The following is a 21,706-nucleotide window of genomic DNA, read 5'->3' as shown; positions in this document are numbered from 1 at the left end:
GTTGCGTACACGCAGGTAAGGCTAAGAGAAACTGCATACCAGAGATAATTGACTTTAAATGACTTTTCTCTTTTTCTTGAAGTTTGACATGGAGAGCAGAGGCATGAGACTTGCCAAGGAGGATAGTATGACAGTGGATGAAGCCATACTAACTGTAAATAGTCAAGGTGACATTTTTTAGTGTAACAATATGGATTAAACTGATAGCGTTTGCAAACCAATGAGTTATAGGTCGATGTGCTATGATTTTTTCATAGGTAACTTCGCATGACAACTTCAAACCAAGATCAGAAGACCTTGTTACTTCGGGAAAAAATGGGTTTCCCTCCTTTTAGCGCCAGAATGTTGATGGTGCTAGATACTGCTAGCATACAAGGGATCTCCCTGATATGAGGTCCCAATTAGACCTCACACCATTTGGTGTAGGAATCCCATCCAGAATATGACCTAGCTTCGATTTACTAAAATATATGCCTTCGCTTTAGCTGTTAGCACGAGAGAGAAGTGCACATGTGCTTTTGAATGAGCAAGCGAGTGTGCCTTGTGACTATTCGATTGCAGATGTGTCAAGGTTATTTCACTGCGAAGGGGGGATAAGGTGAGCCTATAAGAAAGAAGTAATAATACTAACCTAATGGAGAAACACCCAAATGAGAAAGGTTCGTCTAACATCAAGTGAAACAGTTCACATAGATGAGACGATCGTTATAAACATTACAACACATTTCCAATCATTTAAGCACCAAAGTGACCAAAATAGCTCAATTAATCTAGTACATGTGAAAGAAAACATGAATCACAAACATTCAAATAATAGTATTAGAAAAATCCACAATCCATGCATGAAATTTTTTTGGCCTGAAAGGTTTCGATATTAAGAAAAAGTTCCAAGATACATAAATACAATGAACATCACTAGCTCCAATATTGGAGCATTAGAGCCACTAGTTGCACCCGAAAAGTAATAACTCTATCTCTCTAATGCCTTTTGGGAGAAGCCAAGGTTAAAAGTAATTTACATGAGTAATGAAGAACCTTTTATAGCTTGAGGCATGACCTTTCACATCCCCATGACCCTTGACTTTCCAACTCCTAACGACCTTTGGACTTATAGAACCTTTGGACTTGCAAATGACTTTTGGAATTACATATGACTCTTGATATTACATGTCTTTTAGACTTCCATGACTCTTTTGTCCATACATGACTCTTGAACTTCCACTTTTTTATATTTACAATGATTACATAATTACATCATAACTTCCACATCATCATATGATGAGGACATGACATGTCACTATCCTTGATGACTGGGACTAATAGTGACTGATGACATGGACTTTCTTCATTGGTGACACAGCTGCCACTCGTGTCTTCATTCTTCATGCATTGTCTGATCATTGATATCTTCACCGTCTAAAGGGTATTTGATCTATGAAGTATTCGGGGTGATTTTATCATCAATATTTGAATGTGTTATTTGTTCTTCAATGCTTCCTTTGTTTTGCTTATTTTCCTAATCTTCCTCATGTGGATTTCCATGTTATTCCTGGAATACCTATATTTGCAATCACTCATGACAAGCAACCATCAACCTGAAAATCTCTTATTCTAACACGTTTTATGTATATTTTATGTCCATTCCTTGTTAGTGAGCCTAAAAGGAATAAGGAGAGCTTATGAGGGCAAGGGCACACTTTGAAAGGCTAAAGGGCTGAAGGGAGTAGGCTTCAGGATGCGCTCAAAAGAAAGAGACATTCAAGGTAGGGCACATGGCACAAGTCCAAAGGATGAAGAAGAATGAATTGGTCTTCTCAAGTGCTTTGTTCACTCAAGGGAGAGAAGAAGGGTGTAGGGTGGACTCCTCAAGTCTGATGGATGAGGCTTTGGGCCTTCGAGGTGTGCTTATGCACTCAAGAGGCCCAAGAGGGTGCATGGTGCAAGTATGAAGGCTGAAGGATGAATATTCATGCCTTCGAAGTGCACTCATGCACTCAAAGGATCAATAGGGAACATGCTGCATTATGGAAGGCTGAAGGGTGGAGCTTAAGGCTTCCGGGGTGCATTCCTTCTGGTTGAAGACGCACGATCAAAGGAAGAATTGGTTTATTGAAGGGCACAGTTTGGAGTAAGGAAGGGGAAAGGGTTTAAGGAGTTCACTTTACACCCTTTGAGGGCACATGGCACACTTCCAAATAATGAAGGATTCATGTTCAAGACTTTAGAGTTTGCTCGTGCACTCTTTGCTTAAATGGGTTTGCTTTGAAACCAAAATTTGTCTAAGTGTAGAATATAGGAAAAGGGGCGAACACAATGAGTTTAGCCATAAAATTAAGAGTGACACATACCAACTCATTAAGAAAAATTATACAATATCAAAGGATAGTAATTAAACATTAAAATGTCACTTTACAAACATTCCCCAAGCACAACGGGTGAAGTATGTGCGATTGCGATCAAAAAGTGTCATTTTACAACAACAAAGGTGTTATGACTATGAAGTGAACTAAAGATGTTCTAATCAATGCAACAACACTTGAGAACGCTCAAGAACACTTGAAACATATAGGACGACATGAAACGACACTGGATGACCAGAGCGACACTTGACACGACGATAAAGTAGGCTCCAAAATTTGAATGTAGTGAAATTTTGGAGGTTGTTGTAACAACAACAGGTTGATATAAGAAGAGGGGGTCCATTATTTTAGTATTGTACTTTATCCATAATGAAGAAAATAATTTAAATGTGGGATTTGAGAGCATAAAAAAGGAGGAGGAATATTTTATAGCAACCATTAAAGCCACAATATCAAAGGCAACTTCATTGCAAGTGCTCATTTTATTTGACTTTTCATTTTCATGACCAAAGAAAAGAGAGCAGAGCATAGGCCTCACCTTATAGCTAGGTTTTCTCTCATATAAATTTCCCTATGATACATCTTGTGTTCATTTCTATGAGGCCAAGTTTGGTAACTCCAAGAATAATGAATTTCTATTAAGAAGTATCATTAATATATACATTAAAGAGGGATACCATTGGAATTTATATTATAATGGCTCTTCATCTTCTTATTTTCATATTTACAATATTTGCCCAATCCCAAAGGATTAGTTGTCAACATCCCCACCCTAATTTGAAGGGGTGTTGGTAAGTCCAAGAATCATTCTGAATCTTTAAAAAATTTCTCTTCCAAGCGCTTTGGTGAAGATTTTTGCATTCTGCTCATTTGTGGAACAATTATTGATTTTTGGTAGATTGGGAGGTACTCCAATCCTTAGGGTTTGGTGCTTGGAGGTTGGCGCGCCACAAAAAATTTGTGGGCGTGAAACCCATGCCTATGGGCTTTGCACCCAAGCATGTGGGTGTGGATTTGTGACGAGATTTCGACATGTGATGGATGAGGATGATAGTGCATGTCAAGACGAATATGACACATTGAAAATCATCTAATTATGAGTTTTATAAATCGAGATATGAAATTTTGAAGTTTGTGTGTGACTTGGTTAAGGTCGGCCTAGTGATTGGAGGCCTTATGAAAACTGTACAAGCCCTCATGGACATTATGTTGGAGCCACACCTTAAATTATAAATAAGAGGTGTGGAAGGAGCATTAGGACAGATCTATGGAGTAACACAAGTGAGCAAATTGATTTCTTTTGTATCTTTGTTTAGGTCGCAGGTTAGGAGTAGCCAAATGAAGGAGGAGTAGGTTAGCCTTGGATATTTTGCATTACTGTTTGGGTGTCGAGTCAACCTAGTAGTAGGGCCACATAGGAGAGGTGTGTTTGATGAATTTTTGGGGTAGGTTATCTCTATTATGAAGGCCGTAGGAAATTGTCTCATTGCAGGAGGCTGAAGGCTTGATAAGACTATTGCAAGGGAGACACAAACCTTATCTGAAGTAGGGAGAAGGACCGAGTGAGTTGGAGAGGGATAAAATGCCTAATATAAGGCCGATTTCTCCCTAGGAATGCAACATATGAGAAAAGGAGGATGAAATAAGGGAGTCACAGTAGTGGGGAGTTGTTCTCGGCTCATTTTGGCATGATAATTATTCCTTAAAAAAGCCAAGAGGGCAACAGACTTATAGTGACTAGGCCACAGCCCTGTAGTGGTTGTTTGGAGGGTTAAAAAAGCCTAAAAATGGGTGCAGGAGCAGTCATTTACGGCAACGAGTTACCACACATGGAGAGGGGAGAAGGACGCAATGTTTTATGGTAGTTTTGGTCACAGATGGTGAATTGATTTGGGCTAAAGAGATTCCCTAACCAGTGACCATACTTCAGTCCATGAACTGCAGTTTAAAGGTATGCCATTTCTTTGTTGTTGCCTTGTGTTAGGTAAAGTGTTGACCATATTGGATGATAGATCTTGTAGCCTGTAGTAGCCAAATGAGGAGGGGCAGACTTGGAGGTTAGATACCCTAACCAATGCTAGTTCTACAATGATTGTTCATTGGTGTATCAGACACTTGTTGGATGATTGTAGCAGCTATAAAAAAGGCTTTCTTAGTAGGCAAATGCTACAACAGGAAGCAAAAATCCCTAGGCAAGAGGGCAGCAATAGAAGGAGTTGCGGATGGCCTCTTGGATGATGGTTTGATGGGTGTCCTAGAAAAGGACAATTTGATGGTTTATGTTAGCAGCCAAGAGGAGGGTTTCCTAAGTGTGAGGATGCCCTAACTAGGCGTAGATGCTACAACAAGGGTTCATCACTCATGGTCTGTTGGAGGGTAGCGTGAGAGTGAACCAAGTGTGGATTTGGATTGGGGATTTATGGTATGTTGTAGGACAACGTGATAGTGCCCAAGTTGGAGCCCGGTGTGCACCATCTTCATGGACTTAGATGGTTTCTAGAGTGGCAGTTGTTGAGCTCAAGCTTTGATGAGCCAGAGTAGTTGAGAAGCCCTAGACTTGTGTGTAGAAAAGGAATTCTACAACAAATGATGGGCAATCCTCCTAGCCGGTGTTCATTGTGGGAGTTGGATATCTTGCAGTGGTAGGTGGAAGCCCTCTGTGCCCTATGTTGGTATTCATTGGAGCAACGCTGGAAGACCATAGTGTGTTGAAGTCCCCAAGTGGCTGAGGAGAAACAGTGCGTAGATTGAGAGTTGTTCACAAGTGGAGTTGTGAACAACTCGAGAGGAGTATCAATGTGTTGTGCCCTTGATGGACTAAGGCACAACTAGTGAGAAGATTAACAACTGAGTTTCAGTGGCTAGATGGACATGGATCTTTGAAAGAGACAATGCTGCATATCGGTAGCCGAAGGACCGAGCAAGTACATGGTATGACCGAGTGGAGCTGTGAAGTTGACCACATCGGCCAGATGGTCAGAGTATCTTTTTGAGGGTAGATTGGTTGTTGATGGATTGGAACCAAACCCTATTTTGTATTCTTGTATCAGTGGATGTATGAGGGTCATTATCCCATGTACGAGAGCCTTAAAATGTTATATTATTCAGATGGATTAATATAACGAAGTTGGGTTGTTGTACATATTTATATAATATTTTGTAAAAAAAATTCTATATTGTGCACTAGTAGATTTATTGTTGTTTATATTCTTTTGTGAAAAGTAGTTTTGTTGTGATTCTTGGTTTGGTAGCGTCAAAGATTTAAGACTCTATCCCAGTGATCTGTATATGAAACTTCTTGAGGATTATGTAAATTGCAAGTTAATGAAATGAGTTTTTAAGGTGCTTGAGTTAAATTCTTTAACACATTTAAACATGAATTTAACTCATAAATTGCAGAAACTTGCAGAGAATAAAGCCATAATAGTAACCATAAAATAACAAGTGATGAAGGAGTTCACCCCTCTTGGTCCAGGTTCCAATGCCCCACCCTCTTTCATTATGCAAAAAAAATTTATTACAATGAGTTACACTGCTCAAATGGCTTTAAAACCTACACCAACAGCTTTATAGATATCAAAAACCCCTATCTAGCCTCTTTCTTCTCCAAAAAGACCAAAAAATGAGAAAATTATGAGCTTCCCAAGTTTTGTTGCTAGTCGACCTACAAATTCGCCAAGTCTAGCTAACATTCCTACAAATCCCCCCTTTTTCCGCTAACGGAGCGACAAATCGGCGAATGACCGATGCAAATTGTGGGATCATTAATTTTCCTAATGATCCCTGTGCGTGCATCGATGGTCACATGACCCCCATGTGACTAGGGACTGGTGCGTAGGGTCTACGCCCCTCCAGCGTGCCCCCGGTTCCTGGCTCCGTAGTTTCATGGAAAGTATTAAGTTGGGGGGGCCTAGGATAAGCCCTAGCCCCTGGTCCCACCCCTGGTCCGTGTGGGCGCGGTGACCGGGGCTGGGGCTAGCACTGGACCCTTAACCCCATACCTCTGCCATATAACATCTAAATAAAGGTTTCGCAGAGGGGCTTATTAAGAACCACCCCTCGGTCCAATCGTAAGCCCCGACGCTTGTAGGAGGGAGGTCAAGTGTTTGAACCTCCAGGCTGTGAGTTCAACCCTCCAGCCAATTTTGGTGGCCACCGAGGTGCCAAGTGGAAAATTCTTGTTGGGCCACATGGCAGGCTCTAGTTGGTCTGTCACCTCACCTTCAACCAATCATATGCAACCCAATCAACGCCTCAACCTGCCACGTGGCGAGATGCCATTGGTCCTTTTGAAGCCCAGTCATTTTCTAAATCAGCAGGTCCAGTCAACATGCCATGTCAGTAGTATGGACTACTGACTGGGCAACCTGCACAATTTTTGCCAAAATTTCCATGTTTGAGAAATCGATCAAAACTCATTTCTGGGAGCATACGACTTCTGTTTTTTGTGAAAAAATTGCGTCAAATTCATAACGACGAGATTGTTAGGTTTCACGCCAATCTGACAACTTTCATCTTTGAGCATATTTTTGATCCAACAGACCATCCAGACACCAAGATCGTGGAAAAACAACAATAATGGCGTAGGTGAATAGTCTTGGCCTCAACACGACATTGAATCAAATGATACTTTGTATTGATATGCTTGGTTCGTTCACGGACCTTTGGATTCTTGGCCAATTTTATTACAAAATTATTGTTAATCAAAAGAGCAATAGAATGCACTTGTTTCTCTTGCAAATCTTCAAGAATTTTCCTGAGCCATACAATCTCCTTCGATGCTTCTGTAGCTACCACATATTTTGCCTCCATTGTGGAACCCGATGGAACTAATTGTTTGCATGACCTCCTGGAGACAACTCCTGATCCAAGACTCATAACATAACCCGAAGTAGATATCCATTTTATTGATCTCCATCAAAGTCTGAATTAGATTATCCAATCAAGTTGAAAACATCCAACTTTGTATACTTGATTCCAAAGTCTTAAGTCCCCTTCAAGTACCTTAGAACTCTTTTTTGCAGCAAACCAATGACCCTCACAATGTTTTTACATAAACCTAGAAAGGATTCCAATAACAAATGAAATGTCTGGTCTAGTAGTAGTGAGGTAGTTAAAACTTCCTACGAGTTGTTTATACTTAAATGCATCCTCAAATTCAATTCCTTCTTTGGATGTGAGCTTTAAATTTTGTTCCATTGGAGTGATCAAATAATTGCATTCAACCATGCCAAATTTATTCAACAAGTATCCAACGTAATTCTTTTCAAAAAGGAATATAAACTTTTGATGTTGGGTTACTTCAATACTCAAATAGTAGTGAACATATCTTAAATCTTTCATCTCGAAACCTTTACTCAATTCTTTCTTTATGGGTGCAATAGAATTTTCATTGTTCCCTGACATTAGAAGATCATCTACATACACCACAAGATATACAACAAATTTTCCAACTTTCTTGACAAATAAAGTTGCATCATCAAGATCATAGTGTTCGAAATTTAGTTTCAGAAGATGCTCAGTCAATTTCTTATACCAATCTCGTGGTTCTTGTTTGAGGCCATACAAGGATTTGATAAGCTTACATACTTTGTGCTCTTGTCCCTTCACAACGAATCCTTCTAGTTGAGACATAAAAACATTTTTTGTAGATCTCCATTCAATAAGGAATTTTTTACATCATTTTGATTAACATTCCATCCATTCTAAGTTGCTAAGGCAAAGAGAGTCTGAATTGCAGCCCATTTTGTAGTGGGGGGGAATTCTCCTGATATTCAACCCCTTCTTTCTGTGCAAAACCTTTTGCCACAAGCCTTTATATGTGCTTGTCAAGTGAGCCATTTGCTTTATACATTTTCTTGAAGACCCACTTGTAGCCAATCAGTTTGATTCCGAATGGAAGGTCCACCAGCTTTTAGGTTCCATTCTTTACATAACATCATACTCTTTTCAAATTGCTTCTTTCCATTCATCATAAAAAGTATATTCTTTAAAGTAAGTTGGTTCGAAATTGGTAGACAAATTTAATTCACAATCATAAGAAACATCCATAGCTATAACTAAATCAAAATCATCTACATCATCTCCATTATGTCTAGTATAACTTCTCATTCATGTATTTCCAACCTCATTAGGATGAACACTATCAAGTGTCTTAGTGAGCCATTTTGGAGGACTTTTCTGAGATCGTCGAGGTTATGCATTTGACTGAAATGGGGCTAAATCAAGATTTAGCCTTCCAATTCTCTCAATCACATCACTCAAAGTGTCTCCTTGATCAAGGATTGTAGCTTCATGAGAGGGAGATAGTGCTTTAGAAGGAGATTCCATAGATTAATCCAAGATAGGGATCCCCCCTTCAAGATGTGGAATCTCATTATCATATTCTTGAAAATATTTTTCTTTTCTTAATTTGTCCAAGTGATCAAGTTTCCACTCAACAACATTGTCAGTCTTGGAAGATTAAAGAAAAATAACATCTCTAGATAATATAAACTTCTTGTTTACTTCATCATAGAGACGATATGCTTTAGAGGTATCTGAGTACCCCAAGAAGATACACTTTTGACTCCTTGCACCAAGTTTGTTTATTTTTTCCTTAGGAATCAAGGCATAGTACAAGGAACCAAAATCCATATGATGCCTCACTGAAGGAATGTGAACATACAAAATTTCATATGGAGTCTTGGTTTTGAGAGTATTAGATGGAAATATGTTTTTAATATAAACTATACATAGAACTGCATTAGCCCAAATGATGAGCCCCAATATTGCAACAAGAATGTTGCAACTCCCAAGGATACCAACTTAAATTATCTACCCGGGGTTTATACAAACTTAAGAGGTGTCAGTATCGTATGTGCAACAAATACCTTCCTCTTCCTAGTCTAACTCCCTTCGATGCAAGTGAAAGAAGGTAATGAAACAACTTCAAATGAGCAAAGATCTAGGTAGGCCGCTAATTCTACTTTTGCTAGAAAGTAAATGGTAGAAATGAAATCTATTCTATTTGAAAAAAAGTAAAGCATAATGAAAAATAAGAAAATATAATCTATCTTGATGGAAAGGAAATGGAATTAAAGGAAATCTATTCTATTTTGCAGGAAAGGAAAGTCCTAGATTACTCTTGCAAGAAGGAAATCACACTTCGCTTAAAGTAAATTGCGGAAATAAAATCTAGACTTATTGCAGAAACCAGCATTCAAGAAGCAATAAATGTAAGAGATAAATAATGACCTAACCAAGCCTCAAATCAACGAAAGTAGCCTCAAAGTATTCATAGGTTATAAATCTACTTCTATCATGAATTTGTAGTGAATTTGGGCAAGGAAGATCTCGAAAGAAAATTGCTACAATGATTGTTACAAGATGTTTGTTTCTCAAGTTAACTTGCCAAATGCCCAAGAAAATCAAATTAAAATTAGATGGAATACATTTTTTTAGTAAGTAGGATGTCCTAGGACTCCAATCCGAGTGGAATCACTCAAAAATACCCTTGTTAACATGTGCTAAAAATTAGAAGAAAATTACTACTATAAAAACTAGAAATTATGGAATCAGTGAGCTAGTTAACCTACCAAATGTCTAACTAGATCAAGTGAAAATCATATGGGGTAATTTTTTTTATTAATAATAGTTTTATTAGGACTCAATTCAAGTGGAATAAACTCGAAGGAGCTTTGTTAACATGTGTTAAAATTGAACAAAAAATTACTACTAAAAACCAGATATTTCAGAGCAATGAACTAGTAAGCTAATCTAAGTACCCAAATTCCTAAGCTAATCAAGTGAAAATGTTGTGGGGTAAAAATTTTTGTATTAAGTTGGAATTTTTTAAGCTTCAATCCAAGTGGAATATACTCAAAATGAGCTCATTAACATGTGATGAAGTTTAGAATAAAATTACTACTATTTTTCTATAGGTTACTTCCAAAATTTCCATAATTGTGAACTAGTAAACCAATCCAAATAGCTCAATGATGAATATGAATTTTCAAAGTTGTTCTAAGGATGGATCATACTTATACATGTATAAATGACCTACAAAACCACTTATTTTAATCATTTAACCAATCTAACCTATAAAAAATGAAGCATGAATATTAAGTGTAGAAATAGGAAATGCAAGGGAACATAACATTCAAAGAAGATAAAGAAAATGTACAATAGGACTTTGAGGCTCTTGGGATGGACAAACCTAAGGATACTCAGAGTCTTATGAAGGAAAACAAGCCTTAGAAGCTGAAAATGACACCAAGCTTCATTATTTGGATCAATCCAAGTACATCCCTGCTAGAAATGAAAGTAGAGTTTCTAAATGACGAGTTTTCTTCACAAGAAGACTGAGAAATACATGCAACTAGAGGAAAATTCAAACTGTTACTTATAAAAATTGATGTGGAAGCATCCTCCTTGAAATGAGGTAGATTTCTCCTCCAAAATCCCTCAAAAAATGGACCTAGTAACCAATAGTAGGAATCTTTATTAAATGGCAGGGAGCACATTCCTAGATTTTCTCAATCACTAGAGCTCTATAATATATTCAATGATTTCATAATATATTGTTCATTTATTATCCAATCTTGGTCCATCATGTAGTAGGTAACAAGTCCCAATATTATCTCATTCATAATTTACTCAATATTCTGCAAAAATAAATAATATTAGACATATAATATGCAATTATCTCTAAACCTTATTAATGAACACATTATAGCTCAAAATGTCATCAAATGCAAAGAGAGAGGTTAAATATGTTGAAGGATGGTCATATGTGCCTTAATTTGTATCTAATTTGGAGGTGCATCACTAGAACATCAAATTTATATTTTTGAAAACACCATTGAACGTACCATATTTAATACTGTCAAGTTCATTCTTTCAGCTACACCATTATGTTGAGCATTATAAGGCACAATTATTTGATGTGGAATCCCATGTTGGCGAGGATAGTTTTCAAATGAATTTGAAGTATATTCTTTTTCATTATCAATATGAAAAGAGCCAATATAAGACTGTGTATTGTTTTCAATCCATGCATGAAAGTTTTTGAAATTTTCAAAAGCTTCATATTTGTTCTTCAACATATATAACCAAAAAATTCTAGTATAGTCATCAATAAAATTCATCATATATTTATTTCCATTTGTAGAAGGAATAGGAATAGGGCCACACAAGTCAAAATGAATCAATTCAAGCTTTCTACATACTCTGTTAAGAGAATCATGAAACAATTGTTTGTTATGTTTTCCTAAGATCTAAGCATCACATTGCTTTAGTTTCCTAGGAATAGTTGGCAAACCAATAACATCATTTCTCTTCAATAAGCAAAGATTATCATAGTTCAGATGTCCAAATCTAGCATGCCATAAGAGATTAGATGGTAGTGTACCTTCACATATTGGGAATTGTATGCATAGCTTTGTGCACAAGGAAAGGTTCCTTGCAGCTTCAAGAGTCTTTATTCTTCTATCCTTGCCATGACAAGTGAGTTGTCTGATGCTTTTTTCACCTATAACTGGCCATCAAACATGTGAATGGAGTGTCCTTGCTGGCGGATGTGAGCCAAGGATCAAAAGAGTGTATGTAACCCTAAGAGGTAAAGAACATCATGCAGAAGAAAGTAAGGGAGACCAAGTACTTTGAGCCTGATGGTGCCAAGTCCAGAAGGCTTGAGTTTTGATTTATCTACAAAGTAGATTGCTCCATCTACATTATCATTGAATTCTTCAAAGAAGTCCTTCTAAAAGGTCATGTGGCAGGTTTCTCCTGAATCAAGAAACCATGCATCTTTCCATGAAGCAAGTGAAGCATTAAATACAACTTATCATCCACAGATAATTGGACAAATAGAGAGGGTATATGCGATTCTAGAAGACATGTTGAGAATGTATGTTATGCACCAAAAAAGGAGGTGGGAGGAGTATATTCCACTGGTTGAGTTTGCTTACAACAATGGGTATCAAGAGTCACTGAGGATGAGTCTATTTGAGGCACTTTATGGGTGGAGTTGTAACACTCTCATCAGCTGGAGTGATCCAATGAACATGTATGTATTGCACTGAACATGTTGGAAAATATGGAACAGGAAATGCAAGTTATCAAGAAGAATATAAGGGAAACACGAGATAGACCGAAGAGTTATGCAGACCAACATAGGGAATTTAAGGAGTTTTAGGTTGGGGAACATGTGTACTTATGCATCAATCCCAAGAAGAGCTCCTTGAGGATTGGAGCATGTGCGAAGTTGGCACCTTGATATTGCGGGCCTTTCGAGATCGTCGAGGGGATTAGACTAGTAGCCTACAGACTTGCACTACCTCTAACAGTGAAAGTCCATGATGTTTTCCATGTTTCATTTCTTAAAAGATATGAGAAATATGTTGATCATGTGATTGATTTGTTTGTATTGCAAGAAGAACCAGAAGGAGAATTCTAGACGGAACCTCAGTGAATTTTGCAACATAAACAAATCATGCTCTAAAATCGAGCAATCGAGTGATTTAAAGTGCAATGGAAGCACTTTGGGCCCAATGAAGCTACATTGGAGATGGTTGATCAGATGTGGGCTATGTATCATTCATTGTTTCTTGATTGAGGCAAAGGAGTTTTGGTATACGTATATATTTATGTATGGTTGTTATTGTAAATACTACAACGAGTTGGGTTATAAAGCTCCCATAAGTAGTATGGTTGTTATGTTGTCATGTTGTCATGTGGGTTTTCTTTTCAGCAAGTTGTTTATTGTAAGTACTGCATCCAACTAAGTTATAAAGCTCCATGGGCAAATGTTTTGGTTTACAACATTATTGTTGGTTGTAGTTGTCATAGAACACTGAGGATGGTGTTCGCCTAAGGGGGAGTGGTCTGTAACAGCCTTGGGTTAAAAGTTCACCCACCCATGTGTCATATCTTAAGGAGAGAAAGACAAAGTTCATGGAGTTGTCAATGGATTACCATTAACATTCAACTATCGGATTCATCATGATGAGCTTCGGTCACTAGGAGAAGTTATAGGAAAGTTGAAGCAATGTTATGAGAAATCGAAGCGTAAGACTGAATCTAAGCAAGGTTGGAAAGGGAATGATAAGATTAAAGTTAAATGGACACCAAAGAGAGCAACACCTTGGGATGCAGGTTAGAAAGAGAATGATGTTCCTTACAAGAAGTTTAATGCAATTGAGAAGGGACATGGGTCTTATCCTAGAGAGCAACAAAACATAGGTAATGGTAGGAGACAATTGTAGTGTTGGATATGTGGCAAGGAGCATCTCAAGAAGAATCTTTCATCGTATCAGGGTGGTAAGCCTCAGATCTATAGTGCTCAGGAGGCACAGACAGTTGGGGATGTTGGACAGAGCATTCCACAGATCTATATATCATTGCATAACATGCAGACAGATCACGGGGCATCTATTATCGAGATGGATGGTAATATTTGTGATCAAGTTGTTTCTATTTTGATTGAACCTGGATCTAATTATAGTTATGTTAACCTTGAACTGATGGATGAGTGTGTTTTGAGAAAACAAGTGCATGCAAAGTCTTGGTTAGTGAAATTGGCTACATGTACTAAGAAAAAAGTTCATCATTGGGTAAAATCTTGTGCATTTGAGGTTAATGGTATGTCTACATCAGTGCTTCTGAATGTACTTCCATTGAGATCATACAGTATGCTTCTGGGTATGGATTAGTTGTATCTTCATAGGACTAATGTGGATTATTGTGAAAAAGATATCGAATGCTTGGATGATAATGGAGAACAGAGAATCTTACAGGGTAACAAGAAGGCAACATTAGTTAGAATGGTTACAACTATGCAGGAAAAGCATAGTTGCAGGAAAACATGTGTATTGTTTGCAGTGCATATTTCCAGTGATAAAGGTAAGGACATTGAGGATGAAAAATTCTGAAGAGGTATCCAGTTTTACATCAATTTCACGATGTGTTTCCACTAGATATTTCAGAATTTCAACCTCATCTGGAAGTAGACTTTTCTATTGAGTTGGTACCAGGGGTAACACTAGCATTAAAGGCACCATACAAGATGAGCACACGAGAGTTAGTGGAATTGAAGTTGCAGTTGAAGGAAATGCTTGACAAGGGATACATCAGGCCAAGTGTGTCACCTTGGGGTGCACCAGTTTTGTTTGTGAAGAAGGATGGTACTCTCAAGTTATGTATTGACTACAAGCAGCTGAACAAGGTAACCATTAAGAACATGTATTCGTTTCCAAGGGATCGATGACTTGTTTGATCAGTTGAAGGAAGCAAAAATGTTCTCAAAGATTGATCTAAGATCAGGATATCATCGAGTATGCATCAAAGAAGAGGACATAAAGAAGACTTCTTTCTAGGCCAGGTATGGGAATTATGAGTTTGTTGTGGTTCTATTTGGTTTGACTAATGCTCAAGTTACTTTCATGTGTTTGATGAATAGTGTGTTGCATCCTTATCTGGACAAGTTTGTGATTATGTTCATTGATGATATATTGATATATTCTAAGAATGAGGAAGATCATGTCAAACACTTAGCAACAATGTTGAGATTACTAAGAGAGCATTAGTTCTATGCCAAGCTTAGTACGTGAAACTTATTTCAGACAGAGGTACATTACTTGGGACATGTTGTTTCCAAGAAAGGCATAACAGTGGATCAATAAAATATCAGAGTTATCATGCAATGGGAAGCTCCTAGGAATGTGGATGAGGTTAGATCATTCATGGGGTTAACGGGTTACTATAGGCAGTTCATCAAGAAATTCCCACAGATTTCCTATCATATTACATCACTACAGAGCAAAGGAAAGAAATTTGAATTGACATAGGAATGTGTAGCTAGTTTTGAGCAATTGAAGCATTTGTTTACAAATGCTCCAGTTCTCAAGATTGCAGATCTGGATAAAGAGTTCGTAGTGTGTACAGATGCTTACAAGAGAGGACTTGGTGGGGTTTTGATGCAAGAAGGACTGGTGGTATGCTACAAATCTAGGAATCTGAATAAGCACGAGGAGAACTATGTGACACATGATCTTGAGTTATAAGTGATCATTCATGCATCAAAAATGTGGGGACACTATCTTCTTGGAAGGAGGTTTGTAATTATGAGTGATCACAGTGGGCTGAGATAATTATTTGACCAACAAAATTTGAATGCCAGGCAAGCTAGATGGTTGGCCACACTCATTGAGTTTGAATTTGAGATCGGGTACATCAAGGGAAAGGAGAACACGGTTGCAGATGCTCTTAGCAAAAGAGTGCAAGTGAATCACATAGAAACTATGAGTACATATGGGAAAGATTTACAAGATCGGATGTTACATGCATGACAATAGGATAACAGGTACAGGGAGCTTAAGCACAAGTTAGAAGAGTAGGGTACAAGTGAACAAGATGTGATTATCACCTCAAGACATATGGTTTGGTAAGATTTAGGGACAAGATCTATGTGTCGAACAATAGTGAGCTCAAGTAGCTTATCTTGCGAGAATTTCATGTTAAATCATATTTAGGTCACCCGTGATATCAAAAGAAATTGACAACAATGAAGAAGTTTTACCATTGGCTGAACTTGAAGAAAGAGGTGGCAAAGTTTGTTGCAAGATGTTTGGATTGTCAACAAATAAAAGCATAATGTAAGCATCCAGGTGGTTTACTGTAGCTGGTTTCGATTCTAGAGTGGAAATGGGAGGTCATTTCCACAGATTTGATTACAGGTTTTCTGAGGACATATATAAAACACGATTCTATTATGGTTGTGGTTGACAGGTTGACAAATGTAGCTCACTTCATTCTAGTGAAGTCGACGAATTCAACTAGTGAGTTAGCATAGGTATTCATTAGGGAGATAATGAGTTTGCATGATATTCCTAAGAAGATTGTATCTAACAGAGATGTCAAGTTCACTTCCAGGTTTTGGAAGGAGTTATTTGTAAGTTTGAGTAAGATTTGGCCTTCAATACAACTTATCATCCGCAGACAGATGGACAGATAGAGAGGGTATATACGATTCTAGAGGACATGTTGAGAATGTATGTTATGCACCAAAAAAGGAGGTGGGAGGAGTATCTTCCACTGGTTGAGTTTTCTTACAACAATGGGTATCAAGAGTCACTAAGGATGAGTCTATTTGAGGCACTTTATGGGTAGAGTTGTAACACTCTCATCAGCTGGAGTGATCCAATGAACATGTATGGATTGGACCGAACATGTTGGAAAATATGGAACAGGAAATGCAGGTTATCAATAAGAATATAAAGGAAACACGCGATAGACCGAAGAGTTATGCAGACCAACATAGGGAATTTAAGGAGTCCTAGGTTGGGTAACATGTGTACTTATGCATCAATCCCAAGAAGAGCTCCTTGAGGATTGGATCATGTGCAAAGTTGGCACCTTGATATTGCGAGCCTTTTGAGATCGTCGAGAGGATTAGACCAGTGGCCTACAAACTTTCACTACCTCCAACAATGAAAGTATGTGATGTTTTCCATGTTTCATTTATTAAAAGATATGTGAAATATGTTGATGATGTAATTGATTTGTCTGTATTGCAAGTGGAACCATAAGGAGAATTCTAGATGGAACCTCAGTGAATTTTGCAGCATATACAAATCATGCTCCGAAACCGAGCAATCGAGCAAGTTAAAATGCAGTGGAAGCACTTTGGGCCCAATGAAGCTACATGGGAGATGGTTGATCAGATGTGGGCTATGTATTATTCATTGTTTCTTGATTGAGGCAAAGGAGTTTTGGTATACGTATATATTTATGTATGGTTGTTATTATAAATACTACAACGAGTTGGGTTATAAAGCTCCCATAAGCAGTATGGTTGTTATGTTGTCATGTTGTCATATGGGTTTTCTTTTCAGCATGTTGTTCATTGTAAATATTGCATCCAACTAAGTTATAAATCTCCATGGGCAAATGTTTTGGTTTACAACATTATTGTTGGTTGTAGTTGTCATAGAACACTGAGGATGGTGTTCCCCTAAGGGGGGCTGGTCGGTAATAGCCTTGGGTTAAAAGTTCATGTAATAAAGTTAATAAAGGTAAAAATAAGACCAAGGTCATGGGACACATATTCCAAGCTGAATGTTGGAAAAAGCATCCTAGTGGGTGTTCATTTGGTTTATTATGGCTAAGGTAAATTGACAAAGGCATTTTGCGAAGGATTTGAAAATGCAAAGAGACATTAATTGGCATTTTATTTATGAAAATAAAGGAAAATAGGAGAAAAGGGAGATGAAAGGACACAGGTTTGCATGAGAAGGAAATCGAAGGAAAAATTGTGGAAATTGAAGGAAATAAAGGCCTCAATAATAAAAAGGCTTATGAGGATCAGTTCACAACCTTTTGCCAGATCAGTTTTGGAGCTCTCTCTCTTTATTATCTCTCTCATACTCTTGCACAGTAAAAGAATTCTTGGAGCACTCTAGCATTAGGGAAAGGAAGGCAAAGGAATTCAAGGATCAAGTAATGAAGAGTTAAATCAAACAGCTACAATGGGATTACTTTGCAGGTATCAAATTGCATGTATTATTTCCTTTCTAGTTTTAGCATGCATGGTACATGCATGTGTGTATTTGGTTGTCTTGTTGTATTTGGCATGGGTTTTTCCACGTGTGATAGTGGTTTCATCCTTGCCTTTCCATTTCTAGATAGCCATGGTGTGATGGGGTTATTTCATTTATTTAGCTTTGGAATTGTCGAATGGTTTTGGAACCAGGTGAGGTGGTCTCAAGAAAATTACCAAGGGCCTAGGAATCCCTTGACTGGTTTTGGCGAGAATATGGTAAGGCTTGAGGGTGGAGACATGAAAATTTCTCAAGGTATTGGTTAAGAAATATGGAGGCATCCAAGCTTGTTTAGGGCCTAGTGATCCCTTGACTGGTTTTGGTGGGATTGCAGTAAAGCCTGGTAGTGCATGTTTTTTTTGGGCCTAGGAATCCCTTGACCGGTAGTGGCAGGATAACAGTAAATTATGGTTGTGTAGGTGCTTGTTTTGGGCCTAGGAGTCCCTTGACCATTTTTGGTGGGATCACAATAAAGCTTGAGGAAGATTGTTTGTTTTGTTGTGAGTCCCACATTCATGCTTGGAATATAGCACAAGTGTGATTGGATGAAAGAAAGATTTGGTTCAGCCCAATCTATGGTCGAGTAGTACATGGAAATCCTTGACTTGGTTTGATTTTTCATATGTTAATAAGAGCTCTTTTCCTCTTGTATTTCATGAGTATTTGTACTTGTTATTATCTAGATTTTACGATTGTTCTATCATGGATATTATTCTAGTTATATGTTGGTTATAAGCATGGTTTATGACAGATTTTATTTATGGCTCTTATCATGTTTTGATTGGTAAATGATTGGTTGTTGAATGCATGACCTAATAGTCGTTATTATAGTTATTGTGAGAGGGCATCAGACCTTCTTGATGTTTCTCATATAAGTATCAGAACCATATGTTTAAATATGCATTCATGACCTATAGATTACATGTTCAAAATGTTTTTGATGAAATGTGTGTCATTGTTAAGCATGGATAGGTAAAGTTCTTAACTAAGTTTTGCATTGATGGATTTTTCCTTGTGTCATTCGCCATTCTAGAAAGTTCTATCAAGTTCTGGGCAGAGGTCCGGATACTAGCCCTAAAAAGTGGCTCAAATTATGAGGTCGCATGCTCAAAACTGGGAAATATAGACTACAATCATTGGGAGGCAGGGTTATCCACGAGAGTGGAGGGTCATAGTCACTAGCGACTAGGAGTCCACATCACTAAAAAGGTAAGTTATCTCAAGGTTTGTGCACCTGGAGTGGTTGTTTAGGACCTGAGGAAGGTCACTAAGGTTTCACTTTGTCGAATCCATTTCCTTAATGTGATCTAGGAGATCAAGTCATGTCATATTAGCCCTCGTCTCATGTTTACCTTGGAAGGTCCGTGAAAGTGGGTAGATATGCAAGGGGTGGTTAAATTGACATCTGAAAATGAGCATATTTCTTATGCAGATAAGTGATGTCATGTCTCTCTATCTCATTATATGTAACATCTATCATGAAAGAATATTTTGGGCCTTGTTTTTATTCACCTTTCTAATTCACTAAATCAACATATGCAAGGCAAAAGATGAGTGGTTATCATCAAACTATAGATTTCAACTCTATTAGCTTCTTTATCCAATCTTTCAAAGATAGTAAATAACTTCCCTAGATTGTATAATACCTCAAAAGAATCCTCACTTCTTTCTATTTCCATGTCAAGCCCTACAAATTTGCATAGATACATGTGTGTAAATGAATCTTCTTCCCTAAATAAACGGTCAATTCAAAGACTCATCCGAAATTTACAAATTTCCATCTGTTTGTGTAGCTTCATATCCTCAATATTCTACCCAATCATATGTAATAGGTCTCCAATATTTATCCTCTTTCAAGTATTTGAACCTCATGTAAAATATTTAGTGATGCATGTTCTTCTTATGAGAATCACATGGCACTAGGAACATCATATGAAAATGGTATTTGAGCAAATCTCAAATATTTTCAATAGCATTTTCCATGATTACCCCTTACATTTCTCATCAACATGGTGGGTAATAGGAACCCATAGAGGATAATGGTCCAAATCCTAAGTATTTTCCTATGTTATAAGAATTCAAAGATGTGTTCCTCGATGAGTTACCAAAAATACCTCGAGAATGTGATATTGCATTTTCAATCATCCTTGTGCTAGGGATTATACTAGTATTTAAGGTTTCTTGTATAATGATTATTGTAGAACTAATGTTGTTAAAAAAGCAATTGCAAGAATTACTAGAAAATACATTTGGCATTATGTTTCTTCACCGGGGAGCACTTGTCCTATTTGTCAAAAAACAAAAACGGAACTCTTAGGCCATATATTAACTATATACAACTAAATAAAATCACAGTTAAAAACAAGTATTTGTTGCTTTCAACTAATGTCTTATTTGACCAAATGAAAAGAGATATCATCAAGTCATAACTAATGAAGACACCATTCATAAAGCAATCTTTAGAACAAGGTATGTTCATTATGAATTTGTAGTTGGTGTTATTCACTAGAATAAATGCACTAACTATATTTGTGTGCTTCATAAATAACATCTTTAGTAGATACTTGGACAAGTTTATCCTTGTCTTTCTTGATGAAACACTGAGTTTTTAAAAAATTGAAGAAGAGTGTGATGATCATTTGTGAATGGCTTTGCAAGTGTTGGGAGAATACAAGTTGTATGCAAAACTCAACAACGTAAGCTATATGAAAAACATGTTCATTTTTTGGTTCAAATTATCTCAAAAAGACTATGTATGGGTCTACAAAAGGTTGAGGCCATATTCAATTGGCCCACTACAAATAATGTTATTGACATGAGATCCTTCATTGATATTGTCAATTATTATCAAATATACATTGAGGGATTCTTCAAGATGGCACAATCAATAAATTCTTCACAAAATAATGGAAGAAGTTTGAGTGGTCCCGTGAATGTGTGGAAGGTTGTCACCAATTGAAAAATATCCTAGTGCACCTATTTTGAAGATTGTACATTAAGAGAAAGACCTTGTTTAGTATAGATGCATGTAGGGAAGGACTTGGCGAAGTTCTTATTCAAGATAACCATATGGTACGTTGTGAGTCATAAAATCTTAATGAACATGTCAAAAACTAAGGAAAACTATGTCAAGTCGACCCTCCCTCAAGTCAAGTCGGCCTTAGTGAAGAGACACACCCATTCACGAAGGAAGAACACTATATAAAGGCATTCAAACTCCTCCACAAAGGTACTATTTGACCTCACAAAAGAGAGAAAGTTTGTGGGCATCTAAGCGAAGGAGAAGAAGGATGAAGAAGGAAAAGAAGGACAATTTCATATTTAACATCTATCTCTCTCTCTCAATTTTAGCTCGCCTGTGTGTTTTTGGATAGTTTTCTGGGCAACATATTTTGGGCAGTCTGTGAGGTTGAATTTATGGGTTTCTGGACAATTTCTGGGAGGTTGAATTTTGGCCTAAGGCTGATCAAATCAGGTTGAGTTTCTATGCAAATTAGAGGCTTGAAATGAGGGTTCTTGACCAGGTTTGAACATAAGCTTTGTTGGTCAGTTTGACCTTATAGTTGACTAGCTGCATTATGTAGGGACCAACCCTATTTATTTTTTCTTCTTTTAAATACTAAACATTAAAAATAAAACCATAAGAAAATAGCATTGGGAACTCAAAAATTATTAAGCATTACATAAAACTTCATGAATTTCAATTCATTGAACATATCATCTAATTTACATGTGATTAACTAAAACCATAATGAAGTCATACAAAAG

The 21,706-nt window shown here is 37.3% G+C and overlaps 1 protein-coding gene across 1 annotated transcript in view; it reads right to left on the bottom strand.

The window, feature by feature from the left end:
- LOC149253043 (uncharacterized) overlaps positions 1 to 21,706 on the bottom strand; it is a 188,094-nt gene that overhangs the window by 68,216 nt on the left and 98,172 nt on the right. The window lies entirely within an intron of this gene.

This window comes from Pinus tabuliformis, chromosome 7 (genome assembly GCF_031772625.1).
Source record: "Pinus tabuliformis cultivar Carrire ecotype Pingquan chromosome 7, CPIR1, whole genome shotgun sequence".
Classification (NCBI taxonomy): domain Eukaryota; kingdom Viridiplantae; phylum Streptophyta; class Pinopsida; order Pinales; family Pinaceae; genus Pinus; species Pinus tabuliformis.
Note: the sequence above shows the minus strand (reverse complement) of the source record. Positions and strands in the feature narration are given on the sequence as shown.